The sequence below is a fragment of the Neltuma alba genome, unplaced genomic scaffold, assembly GCF_004799145.2.
Source record: "Neltuma alba isolate B1F8T4 unplaced genomic scaffold, ASM479914v2 tig00010684_pilon, whole genome shotgun sequence".
NCBI lineage: Eukaryota > Viridiplantae > Streptophyta > Magnoliopsida > Fabales > Fabaceae > Neltuma > Neltuma alba.
Genome location: NW_021635524.1, coordinates 831,800 through 837,506, shown reverse-complemented (window position 1 = coordinate 837,506; position 5,707 = coordinate 831,800). Strand labels below are relative to the sequence as shown.

The following is a 5,707-nucleotide window of genomic DNA, read 5'->3' as shown; positions in this document are numbered from 1 at the left end:
CCCCAAATAATTCAAGGAAAAAATTAGAGCAGGTATAAAATTTGAAGAATTCCATACTAAAATAACATCAATCATTAGCACCATGTAAAGGAACAGAAACGCAGCATCACTTGCAAGGTGCTTAAAGTGCGGGAAAACACATAACAGGGATGTTATATTTTATTATTGATTCATGATGTGCAATAGAAATTTCCAACCTTAAACATCAAGATCCTCTACATTTAATGATTTATACTATTGTGCAACGAATTCAAATTAAGAGACAAATGTTACAAAAGTGACTTAAATGGGAAAATGACGCCTTCACTTAAAACTTCCCCATTGTTTGTCCGCATTCTTTTTCATAAAGAAGCTTTAAAAATTAACATATAATACAGACATTGTAGTTGACCAATTATATATACATACTGACGATATTGCTACACTGGGAGACGTGTCTCATAACATCCACATGATTAATACTAACAATAAAAAAAATACTGGACATAGTACTCATAACAATGTGTTCTGCACAGAATGGTCAGTACTTTGATGCAGATAACTCTTATCTTTGAGAGACAGGGCTGTTGATGGCGTAATGGTGACAACTTTTCGTGCATGAACAATAGCACATAGGAATAAGAAACTTGCACTAAGATAGCTTCTGCATAATATTTCCTCACTCGTATCGCCAGGGGAACATATTTATCTCTTTTACAGGCATTGATATTGCCATGTACCGCTTCACTGGTATACCAGAGACAAAGCTAATAGCTTCCAATGGATTATAGTTCCTTGTGCCTGCATTAAAAAAAGAAACCCCCTTACGCCTCTTAATTGCATCAAAAATGCATAAGGCTACATTGGAAGTTTTGTAGGCACAATATTTCCTTTCTGAGATAGAACATAAATAACGAAAATCTTCTCGTGTTGACTCATTGATCCAGATAGGTAGATACAACACACTGGGGAAAAAAAAAAAACAACAACAACAACAAACACCATATTTTATATAGAAGCTATTAGCTTGCAACACAGGAACTGAGAGATGTACTAATTAAAAGATATAGAAGCAGTGAAAGAATGAGATAGCCAATATATGTACATAACATTAGAATTTATTCAAAAGCTGGGTATACTTTCAACAATTTGTGTAAATCAATGACATATTAACTTGGTCAGGCCAGATTATTAGTTTCAGACAGCAAAAACACAACTTTTCTTATCTACTTTCATACAGATACCTATAATATCACCCAATAATATTTCTATTTCCTTTTGTCAGTAATTGGTAATTATGAAAGATCCCCTGAATGAAACTTCTAAAAACAGTCCTTCCCCAAACTTTCTACAAATCAAAGTCAGCCTTGCGATCAAAGCATGTTATTTGTTTTCCTGATGCACGCACGTTTAAGAATTAATGGTTAAGTGACACTAAACTCTGTGAAACAGAAAAGAAGGAAGAGAAAACTGATACATAAATCTATAAGTAGCAGAGGAAAGAGACAATACCTCAGAAAAGTCATCCTCTAAATCTCTGATTTTATGTAAAAGTGATTCTCCCTGCATTTACTTCTGGACTGCCAAAATCTCTCACAACACTTTAGATTCAGAAGAAAGAGCATCCACCTGCAACTTCTACGACGCCTCATTTGGCAGAGCATGAGAATATATTGTCCTTTTTTTTCTTTTTAAATCATGTGCTTTGTTAGTTCACACTTGTATTTGACAACAAAGAAGCATTTGAATGTGTTTCCACTGATTTATACATGATCTGATATCCTTTTTTTTAATTCGAAAAGAAATGTGTGAATTTTTAACATTGCATGGAATAAAAACTTCATGAGATAACTTTTGCATATTCTGATAAGTGATGATATAATTGAAGTTTTATGGTGAACATTGCTTCTTATATTCTGAGTTTATGTTAGAATGAATTGGATTACTATTGTTATTAATGCTATGGTCTTTTTCTTGACTCTAGCAGATCAAGAATGCGAAGTTTTCATGTCCTTCCTACTGTGTATATACACTTGGGAAAGTGATGATGGAGCATTACCCATTTGTTTATAAGGATCAGCATATTATAATAATGTCACTTAAATTGATGATTATAAGTGTAAATCCAGATGTTCATTATGAAGTGCACATAAAGTAGTCCAAGAACACAGATTATATACGCAGCAGCTAAAAACTACACTTTATATGAGAAAATACAGAAGCAATCAAATCAGTACCTCAGCCTTCTCATCTTGCCCGTTCATTTTAGCTTCAGCTGGATCTCATCAACCTTTATGGATAATATCTCTACTTCGTTTGAGCTCAGGATATGCTGAACCTTTGCCATCCTGCTAAAAAATAATGAACATCATTTTAGTTTTGACATGCTGTTATAAGTCAATCAATCCTTAGACTCAAAACCTCATCATTTTAGTTTTTAATAATAAACCCCATACCTCACAATCAAAGAGGATCTTCATTATTATCCCCGGCACACAGCATGGCATGTTTGCACTTACATGTAACCCATTGGTAGAGAGACAAAATCATACATGGAGAGAGAAGATGCCTGCTGAGAGCTTTGATTTTGCTGGGAGCAGTGCTTGTCCAATATCGATATCAGATCTTTTAGACCTGACAATCCCCATGGCACAGATAACCGTATTAGTCAGAAGGTGAACAGTTACATATAACGCACAAACACAAGATAGAGGATGGGCCGGGGAGAAAAATAAAAGGCGAAGAAGGAGAGAACAGGTGCTGAAAGTGATATGGAATGTTCTTGATCATAACAACAGTGGTTCTATTGTGGTTACATTCCTCCGTAGTTGTGGGGAATGGAATGAAAGGGCGACCATCGGAAGTCTCTCATATCTAAGCATCTTGTTCCCTACCTTCAACCTCTTCCCATCTGCTCTCCTCGCATTTAAAGCAGGTCGGTTCTTCTTCTGAGACATGCATCTAGATCTTTTTTTTTTTTCGGGTGTTCTCTGTGTTTTAGGTATCGTTCTCTTGCCACAAAGAAAGAGGGTGAGGGCGAGGACATGGTCAGAATCCTCATCGTGGCTGGTGCCGTTGCTTCTTCGGTGCTAGCATGATCGCAATATATCCCCACCGTTCACACATATCTACATAAAAGATTATCGGTAATGGGGATCTACGAGATAAATTTAAAAGAAGATCAGGGGAGAAGCAGAAGCAATAGTGAGAGGGAGATGGAAGAGATGAAGAAAATTAGAGGAAGAGCAGAGAGCACAAATGCCTTGCTGAATGCTTAAGATGGAAGCACGGATTCATCGGCAATCATGAAAGAAGACTGTGAAGAAGAAAAAATCATAGAGCAGTTTGTGGAAGAAGAATTTGAGGTGAGAATGAGGCAGATAGGAAGGTTATCGCATCTGAGGTAGGCGATGGGGAGAAGTACGAAACCGAAGTTGCCACACGGCGGGAGGCTTGGGAATTTTGAAATTTGAATTGGTAGAAAGCTTTTTAGAAACATATGGGCTGAATGCGGAGCCCAAAGCATGACATTAACTAAAATCAGCTCAAACGAAGCCTGAGATAAACCTAAAGTGGCTTGTGAACAGTAATATGTATCTAAAGCTGAGAATAAGCCATATTCGAGCCGGCTTGGTGGAAGAGTATTTATATATATATGGATGATTATTTGTTTGAGTCTGTTTCTATAAATAGTGTATTAGTTTGAGGTTCTGCACACCACATTTTGATTCTCAAGTGATCACTCAAACTTCTCTTCCTACTAAGTCTCTGTTTCTGTTAGACAATGGAGAACATATCTTTGCTTAAAGAGGTCAATGATCACACTAATAGGTGGAAATTACTAGTCAGGGTTCTCAGGAAGTGGAACATATATTCGAAGGCCACACCAACGGACCTGTTCTGCATCTTTTTTGCTTGTCGACCAGGAGGTATATGATGAGCGTAACACGTCATCTTTCTCTTCATATTATTTTATGAACTTGTATATATTTTGATTGTTTGCTTTCCTAATACTGGGAATTAAGATGCTAGCAGTTGTGATACAAAGAAGCCTCTACCGAAAATATGCTCACTCCCCTGAGGAAGGAAAAATTTACTTTATTGATGACTTTGAGGTGCTAAAAAATGAGAATCAGTATAGACCCACAACACATTCTTTCAAGATTGCTTTCTCTCATTATACATATGTGAAAGAAGAGAGTGGGAATATTCCATTGGTCTTTTACACTTTTTTCTCACTCCTTGATATCAAGAAGGTGGATGAGGAGCATCCGGTAGATCGTTTAGTTGGTAGTAGTTCAGGCCATAAGTTTATTCCTATTTAAACTTTCCTGTTAAAGATGCCATCATCTTTGTTAAGCAATAAATGAAATCAAATGTGTTTTTTTTATGTAGACGTCCTTACTTTTGTGAAGTCTGTTAGAAACCTTGAGGAGTATAGGAGAGATAACGAGACAAAGTATAAGTTCATAATGTTATTAATAGGCATTGAGTATGTGTACACATTATTTTGAATGACCTAAAATTTTGTTTGCATGTTTTGCTATGAACTACAGTTGTAGCCTTAATTTTATGTATGTTAATGTTGTTCATATAGGGAGAATGACATGGAATGCATTCTATATGATGAGTGTGCTAGAAAGGCATATACTGCTTATGTTGGTAACACTCAGACGCCTGTTGTATTATTGTCGGGTCTTGCACATATAGGTTTATCTGAGGATGGTAAATATTATGCACCGTGCCCATTGTTAAAGCTATTTCATATGAGGTTTTGTTCAATTATTTTAATTGTTTAGTCCTGAATGTAGGTCAACCTCAGGTTTATAGCTCATTTAATCAACCATTGTGGAATTCAATCCTCCCATCAAAGAAGCTAAGTAATTGGTGCAATGGTATACCTGTTATTTGTCAATATATCTTGTTTTTTTTAATGCTTTTCTACTTATGTGACGGTTAAAGATTAATTTACTACAGAGCGAAAGAGGAATCACCTCCTACTGGTACAACTATCACTCAGCTAATGCCCTCTCAATTAAGTTATTCAAATAGACCTAGCATATCTAGGAATGAGAATAAGATCTTGATCTCTCAAATTCCTCGGCAAAAAATTGTATGTGCCATATTGTCTTTTTCTGATTTATATGAATTGATTATTTTTTCCTTTTATTCCTGCTTGAATGCTGGACCTATGGAATGTCATTTTTAGTAAAGTGATGTCATAATAATTTCATTCCAATCTATTTGCAGGGTGAAAACTTTGTGCCAAACTATGTTATTCAGAAGTTTGAAACAAAGTATGGTTGGACGTATGATGGTTGTACTATTTGTGCAACCAAGCCAAGAGAGAAGAATGGTGGATTGATCTATCCGGGGTGTCAGAGGAAGCCTGACTCTGTGGAGCCGAAGTTGGTCATTTTTATCCCGTTTATTTTTCAATATTTGCCTATACTCTTGAATCATTTTTTTAAAGATTGCTTCAAATGATCCCAGGTTAAAAATTCATTACTTGGTTGATGATGAATCTGGTAGTGCATCAGTGATTTTTTGGGACAAGCTTGCTATACAACTACTTGATAAGATTGCATTTGAATTGAAGGCTCTTGTATGTTTTTTTTTTTACTGTATGAGAGTGCAGTATTTGTAATGTTTTCTTTTGTTAACGTATCTCTTTAGCTAATTGTTTTTATGTCTTTCACTGCATAATAGGTGAACAATGTATATGATT

General features: G+C 35.8%; 2 long non-coding RNA genes across 2 annotated transcripts; both read right to left on the bottom strand.

Moving 5' to 3' along the window:
- Window positions 1-228: 228 nt before the first annotated feature.
- LOC114758259 (uncharacterized) lies at window positions 229-2,081 on the bottom strand. Its single transcript, XR_003741770.1, has 2 exons — window positions 1,492-2,081; window positions 229-780 (listed from the first exon to the last, which is right to left on the bottom strand). It is a non-coding gene; the product is annotated as an uncharacterized LOC114758259 (long non-coding RNA).
- A 187-nt stretch (window positions 2,082-2,268) lies between these two features.
- On the bottom strand, window positions 2,269-3,009 carry LOC114758260 (uncharacterized). The gene is made up of 3 exons (XR_003741771.1): window positions 2,874-3,009; window positions 2,436-2,613; window positions 2,269-2,327 (listed from the first exon to the last, which is right to left on the bottom strand). It is a non-coding gene; the product is annotated as an uncharacterized LOC114758260 (long non-coding RNA).
- Window positions 3,010-5,707: the final 2,698 nt, after the last annotated feature.